The sequence below is a fragment of the Lemur catta genome, chromosome 6, assembly GCF_020740605.2.
Source record: "Lemur catta isolate mLemCat1 chromosome 6, mLemCat1.pri, whole genome shotgun sequence".
In the NCBI taxonomy this organism is placed as follows: domain Eukaryota; kingdom Metazoa; phylum Chordata; class Mammalia; order Primates; family Lemuridae; genus Lemur; species Lemur catta.
Window position 1 is genome coordinate 32,001,323 of NC_059133.1, and position 20,233 is coordinate 32,021,555.

Genomic DNA, 20,233 nt, shown 5'->3' on the forward strand with positions numbered 1-20,233 from the left:
AGCAATAAAAATAATTATCCTTTTTAAATTTGATGCTATTTTTAACCTCTGAAATCTTTAAAATTGTTTTATTTCCATTTTTATAAGTAAGAGTTTCATTATATAGTAATATAAAGTAAAAACTTCACATCACTTCTATATAGCTGTTTTGGAGACATTCTATGAAGAAATAGTTTTTTTTAAAGCCAAGAATTTTTGTTCAAGTATAAACACAAATTAAAATGATTACAAAATTCCTACCAAGATTGTTTAAAGAAAGATATACATTACAATTATTGAAATGTTACAACTATTCCACTGCACATTGTCAAATACCTTCTCTAGATATACACTGCTTATATAAGCACAGGATTAACTTGTCATCATTCTCTTCTGTTTGTACCTAATTAACTAAAATTCTTCACTAGGACTGTTTAGTCTCTGCTGGGCCAGTATATCACATTCTCATTAAAAATCTATATTATTTGTATACTTTACCATATAAGGAATCTTCCTGAACTATTGAGGCCCTAAACATTTTGTGACTTAATTGAATTATAATTTATTATTCCAAATTTAAAAATATGTAACTGAAAAATAAATGTATTCACATATTTCATCTTTCCTGTTGGACTGCACATATTCTGAAGATCAGTATGAATAGTTTATTTCTTTATAGTAATGTTTTGATTAACTAAGAATTTTAAATTTTATAAAATATACTAGCTCATAGAAAGGTTAGAGAGTTCACAAAGTAAGCACAATCTGATACCAAAGTTGCAAACATTACACTATATATTCATTTATATTAATAATATCAATTGCTTTATGGCCTTTTGGCTAAGATCAAGTATAGTATCTGTTCTTATCAGTTTAATAATAACAATATAATATCCACTCTTATTTTCACTTGCTTCATCATATGTCCTTATTTACTTGTTATCTTCACCCACAACTCTAAGAGGCCAATTATTATCTGTTGTTGTTTTCTTTAATGTAAGGTACAGCTATTGATTTTGGTGAGTCAGAACTCCTTTCTATTCCTTAAATTAACTGTTCCCAATATTCATTTGGGAAGCCACATCTCACTTACTCTTAGTGCATACTTTTCCTATGAACAGCTCCATTTCCTGACTCAGGGATAAAGTTTTATGAGCTAGGACTGGGCAAATGAATGGATCTCCATTAACCTGGCCACAAGGATTATATCCAGAGATATACTCTTGGCTTAAATTGCACCAATCATATTTATTTAGTCTGTTTTGGCACTTGGCTGAAGCAAATGAGTAAGCATAATCTCTCTTCTACTGGATTAAAACTGTGAAGATATGACATAGAATCTTCTTCAGCCATTGTGGCTGAAGCTTCTTTTTAAAAATGGAGAAAGCACAGATAAAAAAAAAAAAAGTAAGACAGAAATAGGATAATATTTTATTATATTAATACATCCCATACATTACAAGGTAACCTAAAATGCCAAAATTATTGAAAAATATGTAATAGAAGGAAATTAAAGCCATGTTAATATATGTGAATTTTTTTAATTCAATTGATTATTAAATAAAAAGTATATATTTAAAAAGTATATCTTTCCTTTTAAAATAACTTAATTGAATATATTTCTACAAATATGTCTAGATACAAAGACAGATGGAGAAAGAGAGAGAGAGAAACTCCCAATGCTGGTAGAATTGGGGTAACATCTGCAGTTCAGTTGAACAGGTTAATAATACAACCCCTTCATATATCAAACTGACTAAATATATCTACAGTTTTGAAAATTCTCTTACCCTTTGACTCTGGATAACTCTCTGTGCACAATAGTTTATTCAATGTGAAAGAATGTAGTAAATACATAAAAGCAGAGATTCCAGTGAGACTACTGATTCACATCCTGTATTCGTCTATAAAGCCATGTGACATTCAATTATTTATTTGACAGCCCTGTGCCTAGTTTCCTCCTTACTAAAGAAGGAATAAATGTTCCTGATCATAAGGCTGTTATGAGTATTGTGAGATATTAATAATAAATGGAAAGGATCAGCCATATTCTGCAAATACAGAAGCTCCTCAACTTATAATGGTTTGACTTACATTATTTTGACTTTAACATGGTGTTTAAGTAATACACATTCAGTGGAAACCATACTTCAAATTCTAATTTTGATCCTTTCCCTGGATAGCTATATGCAACACGATACTGTCTTATGGTGCTGGGCAGCGACAGCCAGCCATTCTGTTTTTCACTTTCAGTGCAGTATGAAATAAATTAATGAGATATTCAACACTTTGTTATGGTAGATGATTTTGTCTAACTGTAGGCTAATGTAAGTGTTCTAAACATGTTTAAGGTAGGCTAAGCTATGCTATGATATTCCATAGGTTAGATGTATTACATGTATTTTCAACTTATGATAATTTCAATTTCTGATGGGTTTATTGGAGCATAACCCCACTGTAAGTCAAGAAGCCTCTGCATTAACCATAATGATAATAATGATATTCATACATATACCTATAGGACAAAATATCACACAATCTAAACCTCCACAAATAAAAAAGGATAAGTAAATAAAGTATAGTATTTTATGCATCTTCCAAACTGATATTTAAATATACTATGTAATAACAGACTAAAATTTATGATAAAATTATAAGTTAAACCTGAGGTTAAATTTTGTATAGAGATCATAGGTGAAACCGTAAATATAAATGTAAGTATAAATGCACTTCCTAGGCATATGGACAGAAGTAAATAAGTAAGAATATTTTGTAGCATTTTGGAGTGCCTTTTTTCCTTAATATTCTGTAGTTTCAATAACTGCATAAGGAGTAAGGGCACCAGCTCTGGAATAGATTCCATCACACTAGCTGAGTCACCTTGGGCAAGTTCCTTAAGCACTGCATGGCTCACTTTCTCACCTATAAAAGGGGATGCTGATAGTAACTATCTCACAAGGGCACTATGGGGATTACCTGGGTTGATGCATAAAAAGCATTTCATAACAATCCTTTGTTTTTATTAAATGACATGTATTTTTTAAAAAAATAGGTACATAAGGTACTTTATAGAAATAAATAAAAATTAAAATCACACCTACTCTTCTTTAAAAATTATTTCTGCAAATTAATTGTGTACATTTTCTTGGTACTATATCATGCCTTTGTATGAAATTTGCCTATTTCATTTTTCTCTAATATCCAAGATAACTTTTTTCCTAGAAGAAAGGTCTAAATCTGAGACAAAATCAAACTGTATTGAAAATTTAGAAATGAGGATATCATGCTGTGAATAAGGATACTTTAAGAACACCATATGTCCACAGATGGACATGATATTTTCAAGAGTAAAGTGGTTTTTCCCTCTATAAAATGTTCAAAGTTATTAGTATTAATAAATGTAACAAAGTATAAATCATTTTTAAAGCTCTAGTGTGCTGTTTTATATTGTTGTGTAACCTTCTGACCCATTCAAAATGAACATGTAGGGAATCCATTTTAATAGCTTCTTCCTGTAGGCTTGAGGGATTCTATAGCTAGCACAAGTCCTAAACCAAAAATGTAGTTGGGTATTTCCACTCATTTAAAGATCTCTGTGCCAGAAAGATTTGTGTTCAGTTGGCATCTCCTAGGAATACAAATGAACAAACAACATGGAAAGAGGTAAGAGAACAGAAATATTTGCTCAAAACTCTGCATGTCGTAACAACGTGCAACATCATTTATGATATGTAACCTCAGCCAAAAATGACATGATGTTATAAATCACTAATTTTTCAATTTTGAAAAGGAAGTTGGAAATATGGGATAAGGTCACATTCAGTTCAGGTCATGAAAACCAAAAAAATGTGCAGGTTGGACTTTTTATAATGTTTTACCAAATCCCAGAGGCAGTTCAATATCATAGTTATTACTATTATTTTCCTCTTGGAAAAGAAAGGAAATGAAAACATTTTTTTGCCTGGTTTTTGAAGCATTATAACATGGCCTGGAAGAGTTTTATTTTTTACTTACTACTTATAAAATTCTGTCTTATTCTTTTTTTCATAAGTTAGTACTTTAGCAAATAAATATTAATAATCTTTTATTAACATTCCCTATTCCCAATAATGCATTTTTGTTTACTTACATTCATCATTCTAAATTTCTGCTTCCTAGATTTTATTTTAATCTTAAAGAATATTTCTAAATAGTATTGAAATATACATATGTGTGTGTATACACATATATATGTATATATAGTTTTCAAAGTTGAGATAATCTCTGCAATAGAACCTGGGGAATCAAACAGGTGTTTTGCACTGAAAGGACTGCTTTCTAGTAGAATGGAAAACACATGTGCTTGCAAAGCCTTTTTTTTTGTCATTGTGCCAATGGGCCTTCTTTCACCCTCAATAAAACTTCTACTTCTCACACTTGATATAGGTAAAAAGAATCACAAAAAGAACCACAGGTCACGAGATGAATTATCCAATGGAAGAAACAGAAAAAACTCCATGTGTGTGTCACAGGGCGTTTAATTGCATAGAAATGTCTCCCTGATTCTCCAAGTTTGGCACACTATGGATTGAGGTTAGCTCCCTGTTACAATCTATCACCTGTGTGTTTTGTATTCTAGTAAGCAGCAGAAAGCCTGTTTATTAAGATTATTTGACCTTTATTTTAGAACTTGCACTATATATCCAAGATAACTTTTGCCATATGGAATTCTTGCTGCACTTTCATCCATTTACTCCACATTTATTGCCTATTTCCCATGCTTAAACCTTTTAAGCAATTGAAATAGGGCAATGGAATTGACAACCCATACCTATAATGGAACTGATAGCCTAGTGAAAAAGACACATAAATTAAAAATGCAATAGAATGAAACAAGAGCCTTCACAAATGTATACAAAGAATGCAACAGGAGAAAGTGTGCCTTAGATGCAGTAGTCAGAAAGATGGAGCGAAATATATCATCTTTATTTATGACAAAAGCTAGGATAGAAGACATGGCTTGCTAGCACTGCATCAAAGAATTACACTTATTTGCCCAGGTACAAACTTCCTCTCTATTGAGGTTACCCAGTAATATTTATAGCATGAAGAAACCCCTGACTCTAAAAGAGGAAAGAGCTAAGCTAAGCATGTCTGGTTCCATTTTGCTAAATCTCTAATCAGAAATCTCACTCCTTCACCCGTAGAGAGAAATGGATAACTGGTGGGGAAAGTGCCTTGAAGTGTTATTGTAGTGAATTCTCCCACACGGAAACATGATGAGCTACAGCATAAACAGCAGTTTACCAAGGGGCTTGACCTTAAGAACTGAATGACTATAAGGCAGACACTCCCTGGGGACACTTGAGACCCAACCCCTTTTCCTAAATTTCATTACTTTAAGAACAAAGCAAAGTTTGGGGGAAGCTTGGACCCTGACATCTAAATCTCACCAAATCACTTCCTAAATACAGCATGAAATTAAATATTATATATGGTTTTTATAATGCTCAATATTCTGCGATTTTTAGCAAATATTAAAAAATATTATTGGCCACAACAGAGTGCGTCAAAATAATTGAGGATCTGTTATGTAATTTGAGTTTAAGAATAAAAGTATGGGCCAGGCGTGGTGGCTCATGCCTGTAATCCTAGCACTCTGGAAGGCTGAGGAGGGCGGATTGCTTGAGCTCAGGAGTTCGAGACCAGCCTGAGCAAGAGTGAGACCCCCATCTCTGCTAAAAAAATAAATAAATAAATAGAAAGAAATTAGCTGGACAACTAAAAATATATAGAAAAAAAAATTAGTCAGGCTTGGTAGTGCATGCCTGTAGTTCCAGCTACTCGGGAGGCTGAGGCAGTACAATCGCTTGAGCCCAGGAGTCTGGGGTTGCTGTGAGCTAGGCTGATGCCACAGAACTCTAGCCTGGGCAATGGAGTAAGATTCTGTCTCAAAACAAACAAACAAAAAAAAGAACAAAAATATTGAATTAGAAAATAATTCTTCTTATATAGTTTGCTTTATGAAGGAAATGTTTTAGTTCATTCACACTTCCAAAGAAAGTGATTTAACTATGTATTTAAACAAGTCAGTTAATGATATCATCTTTGGGCTTATAAAAGAATATTTGAGCTTAATAAGTTTTATCTATTTTTGTCTCTCCCTCTCCTTTTCCTTTATAAAAACAAAACTAAGATACAGAATTTCAGTTGAGGTAATCATAAATCTTACTCTAAAATAATGAACAAATGGAAAAAATGATCAACCCTTTTTTCTCTTAATTTAGTTAATACTATGGATTTCCTGCCCTTCTAGTTTTAGAGTACATTTAAATAGAAATTTGTTTATTATTTCTTAGGTTTACATAGTCTTCATAGTCTTCTCTAATAAAATCTTAGGATAGTCTTACTCTGGCCAAGGCAAAGGGTCACAGCTAGAGAGAGGCAGGTATGTTTTGCCAAGTGAGTATCTTCTTATTTGATAACAATTACAGACTAGTATTGCTGGTTAACCTTACTTCTGTTTCGGGAAACATCCCTGGATAGTATAAAAAAATTGCCCCTTAAACAGAGATGGAGTGGAGAGAACAAAGAATGGCTCAGGCAAGTCCAGCTTGGTGAGTTAGATCCTTTTATTAGTGGTTACTTACAAGGGCACTTGCTCCTGGGTGGCACAAGGAACTTCTTCCACAGGAGCTTGCTAGCAATATCCGCATCTGCCCACCCTGTGGTGTTGCCTTAAATCCCTTCCCAATGAATGATGTAGAGCTTTTATATTGTGTTAATATCATTGTTTATTTGCAGTGAAACAAATCACACACACACACAGTACTATCATTGTGCACCATCATACAACCCATGTTATGTTAATGATATTACAATTTTTCACTAGACAGGGATTTTAGTGTTACAATTAGCTAAAGTGTACTTCAGGATATTCAAAGCAGTTTTAAAACAGTCAGGGCTAATCAGAGCAGGCTGCTCCACAGCAAAAAACGTGGTGAGGCACCCAAGAAAGTGCTGGGCACTGTTCCCAGGCCCAGTAGATATCTTGGTACTTGCTGAATCTATTTTGTAACAATTTTGCTAAGCACTCCAGGCTAGCACAGTGTTTTCTGTTATGTGGTGTAGAACCTACATTTTCCCTTCAACTTCTTTCACAGCATCCCCACTTTGGGGAGTGACTACTCATTTGTGTTTTGAAAAAATCACCTGGAACACCTAAATTAAGATGAGGATACTTTGTTCTTTAACTCTTAATAACCAGAGGGAGAGAAAGTTTAAATTTCATCTTCTGATAAAAACAATAGCAAATAAAAATCAATATATTATTATAGAAATATTAATATGAACTTGTTAATACCAGTTATGGTATCATATGGTACAGCAGAACAAAATGGTTGCATTTTCTTCACAATTAGAAAATACAAACTTGATTACTTAAAATATTTTTGACATGCTGACGATTGTTAATCCCATCTGATTCACAGCCACAAATATACCTCTTTATTAAAAAAAATTAAAATAAGCAAATTTGCCTTGGGGTATTCTTCCTTCTGACTTGCCATTATACTACTAAGTTGTGGGTTCACTGAGATTCATCTTGAATCTGTCAGTTTAGATTTTGAAAATTTTTGGCCAGTATTTCCTCAAATATTTTTTATGCTCATTCTTTCTTCTGAGTACTGCAATTACTTATGTTACATATATTAGGATGCTTGCTGTTTGAAATTGTCACCACTTCCTAGTGCTCTGCTCTTATTTTATTTATTTAGTTTTTGAGTCCTTTCTGTCTGTGTTTCATTTTGGATGTTTTCTTTTGTTATGTCAACAAATCTAGTGCTGAGAGTATATCTATTATAATAGCTTACTCAAGCATAATGAATGCCTGACAAACCAAACATTCTTTTTTAAAAACCTGGAAATTTTCACTGAATAAATAATTCAATTTTAATAGTGTCTTTTTTACTTGTCAAAATAATTATTGAAAAATATATAGTAACATTTATTGAATAACTATTGAGTATCATTTCAACAATATTCAAAAATATTGAATGATTATTATTGAGTGACTTCTATGACAGTATTGTCTTGGGTACATTCAGGCACAGTACTGTAATCAGGTGATTCTCACAGAAAATCTTGAGGATAATTACTCTTCTCATTTAACATGAAAAATATCAGGGTTAGGGCAAATAAACTATCATAGCACTGGTAAACTCTACACTAAAAGTAACTCAGACCCTTAAGTCCATGCTATTTTTCCCATGAATCATAACCTGGAGAGACTTTTCTTCTAAAGGAAAATGGTATAATTTTCTAGTGATGGAAGGTGAGACATTGACTTTAAAAACTTACACCAAATATCATAAAATGAATTTTTATATAAGGAACTAAAACATACTTTTACAACATAATTCTAGAAATTAAATGCTACTCAGCTTTTGGGATATGAACTAAAATAACAGTAGGAAATACTGTTCTAAAACTTCCAAATTAATATGAAAATATAATTCCCAAAGAAATCAAAGACCCCCAAATCCAGTTATTCTGAAACCTGGTAAAATAAAAAAGTGCCTAATTTTACATTCCATAATTTCTATCAGCAGATACTCTTATGTCTGAACTTATGTTAGTGATAAAAAATGAATCAGTATTTTTTTAAATTAATTTTTCATTAGCCTGCATTCTCTCTTTGAATCAGTAACATTACTATTCATTTAATTGGGAACTAATCATTCAAAATGTTTAGATGTTGTGTTGGTGTCATGAAAATTGGTGTTCATTGGCTAAGAGGTTAGGCATTTTCCCTTAGAATGGCAACAGTTGAGATTAGAAAAGCTAGGCAAACCTCTTATTTCCAACTATAGAAACAACAATAATATTGTGCAATTTTGAGTATACCTTTTGGAAAAGAAATTGAATAATATCGTGTAATAGTGTATCACCAGCAGACATATTTCTTACTTACAATAATTATTCAGAGACCTAGAGTTACTTCTCTATTGAAATAATAGTTTCCTTTATTTTTATCTTAAAAGGAGAGTTTCATATTTCTTAATACTTGTGATAACCACTACAAACAAAAGCAGATTTTTGGACAAGTACACAGGGAATACATTTAAATTGGAGGTTCTTTCACATTTATTATTTCACACTTAATTTTACACAGTTAAAATATTTAGATCTTCCGGTATGCATTATTCACTGAGGATTTCATGACATGCATTACACAAGTGGGAAGAAAGCCAAAATTATTGTTTGCAGGATTCCACATTCTTCCCCCCAATAATGAATTGTTAAAAAGAAAAAAAGCCTACAATCATTCTCTTACTTTCTCCAGGCCTTTTATTCTAATATCTGTCATCATATTTCTTGTTTATTTTTTGGCTTAGTCAGAAAATTAGAAAAAAAAAAAAAAAAGCCCTGCGAAAGGTAAGAAAATATTTTTCTTGGATAACTTTTGCTTGAAATTGGATAGATATTTATTATATATAATGACATTGTACGCTAACTCAAATGGCTTACGTGAGTACAAGACATGAATGAGAAACCTTTAGTATAAGATCTTGTTGGGATTTTGTTAATTCACCTACAGTGGATGGGCAAAAGATTACAACTTATTTTCGATTTATGCCCTCAAAGGAGTGTCAAGGAGATATATTCACTTTTATTTCAGAAAAATAGTATAGCACATTTTATTCCTAGCATCAGGAAATGTTTGGAGATGGAGCAAATGTGGAACTGCATATTGAAAAGATGAGAAACTTTCAGCAGAACCTAGCTCAGAGTGATTCCTCCTTTTCTGAGGTTGGTCCCAATAAATATTTGAACCCAAGTGGCTATTTCAGTGCTAACAGTACTGTAGCTCCTTAACCCAATATACAGCATTAACTAACCCAAGCTGAACCAGTCACATCAGTCACACATCCATGACTATTGTTGAGTGATTCAGAGCTAAGCATTTGAATTAAATTTAGCCAATAAGAAACCTTTACTTGACTTTCCAAACTATAATAAGGAGCAGATGAGTCCTTCTCTATTGGTAGTAACTTTAATACATGAGCTTTAGAAGTTATTCATCACCATAGGTAAGTGTGGAAAATAGGGAGCTCACAGGCAAAACATAAAAAAGGATGAGATGAGTTTATGCGTGGTACTGTTTCAGAACATGCCTGTCCTTCCCAAGCTTTCATGAAATATCCCAATATCTTTCAAATAATGCTCACCTTTACTCTCAGCAATAGCAATATGACCTTGACTTATTTGATGGTGTATGTGTCCTAACTAATAAACAGTAACAAATTCCCACTGTCTGGGACATTTAGTTACTTTGTTTAGATAATTAATTAATTCATTCCATAAATATTTATCAATCTTCAAGAATGGAAATAAGAGAATATTTATAGTCATACATATCCTGATGCCTAAAAATAATCTAGAAATAGTTAACTCTAAATGGTTATTAATCTTGAAACACATTCTATGCCAACTGAAACTACTATTATTATAAATTAAGTGAGGAAAGCAAAGAGGAAATATATTTTTTCCTAGGAATTTCAAATATGGATTAGTTGTGTGAGGCTTATTTTTGGAAATTTGATGATTTAAAAATTATTATTTCACCTTGTTATTGGTTATACATAAATATTAATTCATGTTTATAATCTTCACCAATGCCAAACATACCCCCAAAATATTGAATTATTCTTTATCGATCATTGAATTTAAGGGTGCACTTAAATGAATATAGATGTTATTGTTTTATAAAATTAAGCCTATCTATTTTAGGAAACAAAACAAACAATAGCTTTACATAAATTTTAAAAAATTAGTGGTTAATTTGTCTTGTGTCTTAGATAAAGTCTTTCATAGAGAGAATTTATTATTTAACAATAAAATTACAAAATTACAGTTAAATCTTCCTTTTTTTCCAATTACTCTGCATTGAAAACTTACTTCTAAGACATTCTTAACATATTAAAAAAGACTAACACTAATTAAACATATATAGGAAATTATAAATTGAGACTAACACAGGTTGAAAAGATAGAGTTAAACTTACTGTGCTGAAATACTAACAATTGTTTCTATTTTTTGCATTTTAGACTGGTCTGTGCTATATTTAACAGTGACATTTAATGTTTGGATTGACAATATTTTTTCTGGCTGTGCATTTCTGCCCTGAAGTAGGACAAGGAAACAGGAACACATCACTCTCATCCTTTTCAGACAATTCCCTTGAAGCTTTATTTATATTGGTGTGGATTCAAAACTGCTCTCAACTTTTTAAGAATTGTCTTGTTCCAGTCTGACTTTTTGGTCTAAATTATTCCTTTTTCATTTACTTAGCTTTGTACAAGTTCTATTCTATAATCCTTTCTTTCTCCTTTGGAAATTATTTAATACTGATGATATAGGTATATCTTATTCCACTTTAATAAATAAATAAACTTTATCTAGGGACATAGCAAGTGGGTGGTATTCATGTAAGTACTTTCTTCAACTCTCTCATATTGTAATGGGGACTTAGTGTCTGGTTCCAGAAAGACATTGACTGATTGGTAAATCAATTCCTATTGCACTTAGATAAAATAGGAGTGACATAGAAAGATGGGAGTGGGGAGATGAAGGCTATTAAAATTAGTTTGATCGTAATTATAGTTATAATTCAATTGCTCCAAATCTCAAGTTCTTCTATAAGCCAAATTAGGATATTACGGTATGTGTTAAACAAGTCACTAATATTCCAGCCATCTCTTCTTCCAAACACTCTTGGTTATGTTTCATTTCCCTGCCACTTTTGAATTTAGCTTAGCAGCAGCCAATGGAAAGGATGTGTTGGATGTATATCTCACCTAGGTGGAAAGTTTAAGAGCCAGTAAGTGTCTTCTCATACTCTTTTCCCTCTCTTGTGGCTGCTGGCAGTAGCCCAGAAAACGGCAATACCAGCCTGGTTCCCGTAGCAAGGATGTTGACAAAAATGGGAAGAACCCACAGCTAACAAAAATAGACATCGAGCATAAAGAAAAGTTAAATCACAATTCTCACAGTCGATAGTATTTGAGAGCTGTTTGTTACTTCAGAAATGAGCTAGACTTTCCTGAAAGATACAACTATCTACACTTGAATGCCACAGAATTACTTATAATATTAATATTTAATATGAATCATATATACTTATTAATATACTTACACTAGGTTATATTGCTTTATAACTCTCCATTATCTTGTAGTTTTTAATTCATGATACAACATTTACTAAAATAATAAATCACTTTTGCCTGACAGGGAGCACTTTAGTGTAAAAGTATAACACAGGCCATGTTGCCTTACCATACAGAATTATGATCTCCTTCAGTGTGATTATATGTTGCTTTGTTCAACTTTTTGTATATTTTTTTTCCTGGATCCCTGTATTCAAATTTTATTTTAGTCATTTAAATTATTCAGCAATTATCACTTAAAATTTTTGCTTTCTTTCATTTTCTCTATTGTATTTTTCTGGGAACTTCATCAGATATACATTAAAATTTTCATCATTTTAAAAATCTCTTTTAACATTCTTTTGGTATTTTCTAACTCTTTGTCACTCTCTACTGATTGTATTCTTTGAATATATATTCTAGTTTGTTTTCTCTCTCTTTAGCTGTATCTATTTTGCCTTTCTTTTTAAATTTTTATTTAGGAGGAATGTTCTTGAAGAACTCTCCTAATTTTTGTAATACAAGCAATGCCTCAAAAAGTATGTTTTTTCAGCATCTAGTTCTTCTTAACTGAATGGTCTTTTAGAGCATCCTATCCCCTCACCACATAGTCTATGATTAGATCCGCAATTTATATTTTTACTAGTTCCCTCCTCAGTGATTCTAGAGCAGGTGGATCCTTGAAGAGCTTTTCAGAAATACTGCTGTGAAAATGTAAATAATTTATTTTGAAAGCCATTTAAAGGGTCTTAAGGAGACCAATAGCAGATCAAAATATTGTATTTCAGAATGATCATTTTGCTATCACTCTATGGAGTAAATTGAAGAGATCATTTAGAAGAAAACAATTGGCTCCAAGTTCAGAGAGAGACATTTTGAAGGCTTGAGCTAAGGTAGTCACGGTATGGAAAGAGAGAATTGTGACTGAAAACTTAAGTATAAGTAGGGGGACTTAAAAACTGTTAAGTTGTGACAGATCAATAAATGGAAGAGTCACATCTGAACCTTTGTTTTTGGCTTATCTTTATGAATTCTGATTACTTACCTAAAGTAGGAAAGTCAAAAGTTTTGATGAATTTTCTTTGGGGGTTAAAGACAGTATAGGATTACTTTAGCTTTGGACACTGAAACTGCTGTGAATCTCTGGGATATTCAGTAAGCAATTGTATGTACAGGTTTGGGAGGCAAGATATAGATATGGGTTTGCTATCTAAACTTGGAAGAAATTAGAATATATATGCTATTAGTGTACATGAAAATAAATGGCTGAACAAGACTGCAAGGAAGGGAAGGAAAAGAGACAAAGAATATTAGAGTATATCAAATTAAAAACTGACATAGAAGTGGGACTAGTAAATATTGCCATGCTAAATACATACCCAACCACAAAATAAACCATACTAAGACAATATTCTGTATTAGGTTTTATTTTTCCAGTTTTAGACAATCTGGAAACTAGTCTCTGAATTTAGATAATAATTTACAGCAGCATTATCAGCCATTATTGTTTATCATAATAACTTGCAGAGCTTTGCAGAGATATACATTCTTGGACCTCATCCCTGCAGGCTTCTAATCAGAAGATTTTTGATGCCTTGCCAGGTTTACAAATCACAATTTTATACTTATCTAGGCAATTTCACATGGAGCTAAGAATTAAAGGTTTAACTGATAATGACTTAATTTGTTCTATAAATAAATATTTATATTGCTATTTCATTATTTTAATCTTTATATGCATTTATTTATAATTGTGAGAAGTATTTACCTAATGTTTCTGAGATTCAATTCAAACATTCTATGCCTACAGCAAACTTAAGGAGAAACTTCTAAGAAATATATTTTCTTCTCTTTCTATCCCAATATAATGCTTTTAAATGTTTAATGCTATATAGCTGAAGGTAAATATATTTCAAGGTAAATATTAGAGAGAGAGAGAGAGAGAGAAAGAGAAAGACAAAACTGTGTTAATATATAGGACGACTGGATTAGCATTCTTTATGCATATGTTTCATATTATGTATCAGTTATACTCAAGGGACATTTTTCACTCAGAAATCCACTAGGTGGCATTACAAACTGTACTGTTTTAATAATGCATTGATTAAACACTTAATAAAATTGTGTTACAAAGCACCTGTTCATAATTTCTTTCAAATAATCTGAGCTATGTTTTGCACCTTTATTTTAGATAGTAATAATTTAAGACTTGCATTAAAATTGAAATTTATCAAAAGTTTTATTAAAAATCTATAAAGTTGCTTAAGTATGTATACAATACTGAAGGATACAGTTTGGGGGACATTGTTATAATGTTATATTCTTACTCTCCTGAGATACTTTAAATTTTCATTGGCTTTATATTTCAAAATTCCACCTGTTTTTAATAGATATTGTTGGAATAAGGAAATAAAAACAATGAAAATAGCTTATATAGCAAAACCTTGAGAACACTTATTAATGAAAGTTGGCATGTATAACTTGAGGCTAATCTGATGCAGGAAAATATTTTTTCTCATTTCTACTTAAAATTGTTAGACATTCAGATCGTGTCTGCTTAAAACCATAAGATTAAACATTTGAATCACCTAAGGAGTCATTTAAGTCAGATATTCAACTGAAATAATCCCTTGTTCATGATAGGATTGAATTTTTGTTTAGGATTTTCATAGAGTGATTATTTGTGTAATATACCCCCAATCTGGGGAATGAACATGCAGCTTTTTGGAAATGATTAGAAAAAGAAAGTAGAGGATTTTTGGAAGAGATACTAGATGTAAAGTGGATAGAAAAGCAGGAATATATGTTTGTGAAATATGGCCTTTCCAGAAATAATGGAAGCTGCAGAATTATACTTCCATGCCTTGTAAATGCATTTCTGCATCTGTGAGGGAGGTGGGAATTGGGATGAGAGGGACAAGTCAAGTGCCAGCTATGTTTGCTGGCAAGAATTCCATTTGAAAAGAGTTAAATTGAAATCAGCTACTGTGCTGGGGAAGTGGTTTTAGAAATGCCACAGGGTATATATTAAAATGTTTTTCTTAGTTATACAAGACTATGTGAGTTATAAATGGTACCTAAATTTTTCCTGTCTGATATGGTTGGGAAATCTGTATTTCTTGATTAAGAAAAGATTGCAGGGCTGGTGTTAATCTTATGTTTAAAGCAATGCCTTCACATAGTAAAATTAACTTACTCCCAGTTTAATAGCATTCTCCTGGACCCAAGTGGAACATGAAAAATTGTAAGATAGTATGGGGATGTGTGGATGACTGGTAGATGGTCAATATTTGTTTCGCTAAGAAATGTGATAGAAGAGAGAGATGATAATTGGGTTAATGTGGTTAAATTGTAAAATAAGTAGTAATATAAGGAGATTCATTTAATGGGATAAAATGAGAAATGTCATGCATCTGTGTTTCTCAATGATGGGGTAAATCCATTTCAACTTAAATCAAAATGTGAGGATTACTTTTCTGGATAAAGTATGCTAAAAAATGGAAAAAAGTAACTGAGGGTTAAAATACAAACTGGAAAAAGAATTTGAATATAATGAAACACTCATGGCAAAGAAAAATATTATGCTGTCACTTGGACAGAGAAACAAAAATCATTCCTCCAAAAAGATAATAAAAATAAGAAAAATTTAAAAAATACTTTCAGACTGTATTAATTAGGATACATATATGGTTGTTTGCATGTGTATATATATTTTACGTATATATATTTAAATAGATAATAGTTTATGTAACTAAATATCTGATCTATCTGCCATCATGGCCACCATACCTCTTCTTCGATCAGTGTCCCTATTTTAGCTAACTCTTACAGTATATTTGTTTGAGCCAAAACCTTTGGGTTATTTCTTTACTTTTTTTTTTCACACCACATATTTAATCTGTCTGCAATGCTTGATCCTGTCTTCAAATTATATTTAGAATCCAGTCACATCTTATTACTTGTACTGTTACCACTATGATCCCAGTGGCCAATATCTCTCATGATGTTTACAGTTTTATCCTCCTAACAATATTCCTGTTCTCACCATTGCCACCTCCTCAGTATACAAGAGAACAGCTTAAGTGAGACTGATAAAGCCTCCTCTCAACACTCTACTTACTTCCTGTCTCATTCAGAGCAAAAGCCAAAGTCATTTTAAGAGTCTCAAAAAGATTTAGTCTTCCTCCCTTCTCTCTCTCTCTCTCCCTTTCTCTCTCCCCCTTTCTCTCTCTCTCTCTCTCTCTCTCACTCTCACACACACACACACACACACACACACACACACACACACACACACGCACCCTTCTTCTGACCCTATCTGCAAATTGTATGCTTCTTTCTTTAATAAAAAATGGACAAACCTTTGGTAACATTAACCAGAAGGAAAAATAAAATAGAAAAGAAAAGAAAAAAAAGGTATTCATATCTGAATACAAACAATATTAGGATTTTTTTAAGTACATAGTCAACTTTATCATGACTAATTTGAAAACTTGGAGGAAATGGGTAAACCTCTCATAAAATTAAATGTATCAAAACTGACAAGACTTATTTGGCGTTTGACATGTGAGGAGCTTGGACGTCACCTCTGTACCCTAAGAAAAGCTGAATAAACCAAAAAATAAACAATTTTTTGTAGATCCATCAGAGAAATAAAGTCATTGGGCAAACAAAATCAAAGATATAGACAGATGGGTACAGAGAATCACAACTTACCAAAGCAGAAACCCCCAAGCAAATATCTCCCTTGGAATCAGTACCAGTAGGAAAATCCAGACTGTAATTGACAAATTACTGGAAGTTCAGTGTAGATAAGTCTGAGTTTAAAAACGTTGAGTTTCACCTCCTAGAGATCTTCAGAGTCTTCACAGTGAATATCTAAGAATAATCCCCTCAGGTTTCCAGCAGGAGGAGAGGAAAATAACCTTTTTGGAAACACTGCAGAACAGTAGTTCTTCCTAACAAGGCCTGTCCTCAAGAAAAACTATTTTACCAGAACCTAACCTATCGGAGCTTTATCAGAGTCTAACCAACCAGGGGGAAGCTGGCCTTCTATTTGGGGAAGGGAAGTACTCAATTCCAGCCCCCTGCAGCCATGCTGTCCCTCCTAAGTTGGGGGTAAAACTTGAGAGTAGTTGTAATATTCAAAGCCCAGGAATAGAAACTCACTAAAACACTGAGGCCTAATCATAAAACTGTAGAATCCTTCCCCTTACCCCATACCTTACTGCTATATCACTAAAGGCATATTTACAGAGTTCCTTTTACACAGTATGTTGTGATCAACTTTCAATAAAAAATTACAAGGCACACTAAAAGGAAAACACACACACACACACACACACACACACACACACACACACACACACACACACAGAAGAGACAGAGCTAGCATCAGGACCACACTCAGGTCTGACAGAAATTTGGGAATTATCAGACCATGAATTAAAAGAAAAAACTATAATTAATATATTAAGAGCCTAATGAAAAAAGTAGACAACATGCAAAACCTGATGGATACTGTAAGCAAAGATGGAGATCCCAGGAAGGGATCAAAAAGAAAGGCTGAAAATCATGAACACTGTAGTGGAAATGAGGAATGCCTGTGATAGGTTCATTTAATAGACTGGACAAGGCTGAAGAAAGAATGTCTGAGCTAGAGGATATTTCCAAAACTGAAAACAAAGAGAAAAAAGAAAAAGACTGGGAAAAAAATGGAACAGAATGTCCAAGAACTGTGAGAAAACTACAAAAGCTGTAACTATGCATAATGAGAATATCAGAAGAAGAAAGGATCACAAACAATATTTGAAGCAATAGTGACTAAGAATTTCCCCCAAATTAATATTAGATATGAAGTGACAGATCCAAAAAGCTCAGAGAATATCATGCAGTGCAAACATCAAAAATATTACACATGGGAATATTATATTCAAAGTTCAGAAAATAAAAGATAAAGAAAAAATCATGAAAGAAGATGGGGGGGCAATACGTAACCTATTGAGGTGTAAAAAAAAGAATTACATTTGCTTTACCACAGAAACCATTTAAGCAAGAAGACAGTGAAGTGAAATATTTGAAGTATTGTGAGAAAAAACAAATAAACAAACAAGAACTCCACCAATCCAGAATTCTTTATTATTCTTAAAAAGTGAAGGAGATACTTCAGTTAGAAGAATGGTCTCCAGTTCCATCCAGGTTGTTACAAAAGACACTAGATCACCATTTTTTTATGGCTGAGTAGTACTCCATGGTATACATATGCCACATTTTATTAATCCACTCGTGTATTGATGGGTACTTGGGTTGTTTCCAAATCTTTAAGTGAAGTATCATAAGAATGGAAAAACAAACATCACATGCATTCAATACTAAATTGGAACTAACCAATCAACGCTTATGTGCACATATGGAAGTAAAACTCAATGGAAATCAAGTAGGTGGCAGTGGGGAGGTGGGGATGGGTAAATTCACATCTAACGGGTGCAGTGCACACTATCTGGGTGAAGGGCACACTTACAACTTTGGTTAAAACTGTACAAAAGCAAATTATGTAACCAAAATGTCTGTACCCCCATAATATTATGAAATTTTCAAAAAAGTGAAGAAGAAATAAAAACTTTCTCATACCAACAAAAATTAAGAGAATCTGTGGCCTAAGAAGGAAAATAATATAGGAAAGAAACTCAGATCCACATTAAAAAAAGAACATCAAAAAAGTGAAAATAAAACAATTTTTGAAATTCATATTTGATCTAACAATTAATGGTTTTGTTATCAGCAAGGAGACAGTACTTGTGGCTCAACTCTTTCTCCCCAGTTTGGGATCTGGGACAAGTTTTAAGGGGTTGGAGGGCAAGGGAAAGTGCCAGGAATGTTGGTTTGGCAGAGTCTGACTGGGGGGCTCCAAATTTAAGCATTTGGGGTAAAGTTATGTTGAGGTGGAGTTTAGTTCTGGATTTTCCAGGTAAATGGGCCCCTTGCTTTTTTTTTATTTCAGAAATGAAATTTATTTGTTGAAGAGACTTTCCTTTTCCAATGGGGTATTCTTGGTGTCCTTGTCCAAGAATAGCTGATCACACATGTGTAGTTTATTTCTGGGCCCTCTATTCTGTCCTATTGGTCTATGTGTCTGCTTTTATGCCAGTATGATACTGTTTTGATTATTATAGAATTTCACTATACTTTGAAATCAGGGATTGTGACATCTCCAGCATTGTTCTTTTTGCTCAGAAGAAAAATAATTATTTTTCTGTTCTCAAAACTAATTATTGGTTTGCCTAAGAAAAGCTGAATGAATGTGGTGGTACCTAGGAAACCAGCTTTGCTAGTGTTAGCACTTGACCTTCTGTGAAGACAAGCAGATCCCTGACATAAGCAAATATTAGCCAATAGTATATAAAGTCTTCTTTATAGTAGCCAAATCTTGTTTGTAGATACTGTGGCAGAAATATGCTGCATCTGGATTTCAACCAAGCCCTTTTTTCATTGTGTAGTTTAATCTAAACTGGAAAGTTTCCAGATGATTACGATTAGTATTGTTTCAACTAATTTTTTCTTTAATCAAGTAATAATGTTAATTCACTTGAGGAATATCACAGCGCCAGTGAATGTTCTTTCTACTTCCAAAGGTAAATAAAACTTGAAGTTTTATTTTCACATGTACATATACATATAATAATTACTGAAACTAAAGTTTCATAAAATAATACTTATCCCTATTATGCTTAATGCATTCATATTTTCAATTTCATTCTATTCAATGGTACCAGCAGATTCATTTTACAACCCCACTACTGAGTCATGATTTTCTAATCCACTATCTCAGTTTCAGAAATACTACCCTAGATGTAATTATACTGGTAATTTTGACAGTGGAGCAATTCTAAGCATATGGAGTTATGGGACAAGAAAGCAAATGTTATGCTTATAACGAAAGGGTAATGAGTTGAAAAATAAAGTCAGAAAAAGAGGCATTGTATGTGTTTTCCTCTTATCTCTTTTCTTTACAGCTTCCTAATAGATCCTTTGAAATAAAAAAAGCATGACATATGGGTAAGTTTCACTTT

At 32.6% G+C, this 20,233-nt stretch overlaps 1 pseudogene; it reads left to right on the forward strand.

Moving 5' to 3' along the window:
- Positions 1-799: 799 nt before the first annotated feature.
- Positions 800-894, forward strand: LOC123640789 (annotated as a pseudogene).
- The last annotated feature ends 19,339 nt before the right edge of the window (positions 895-20,233 follow it).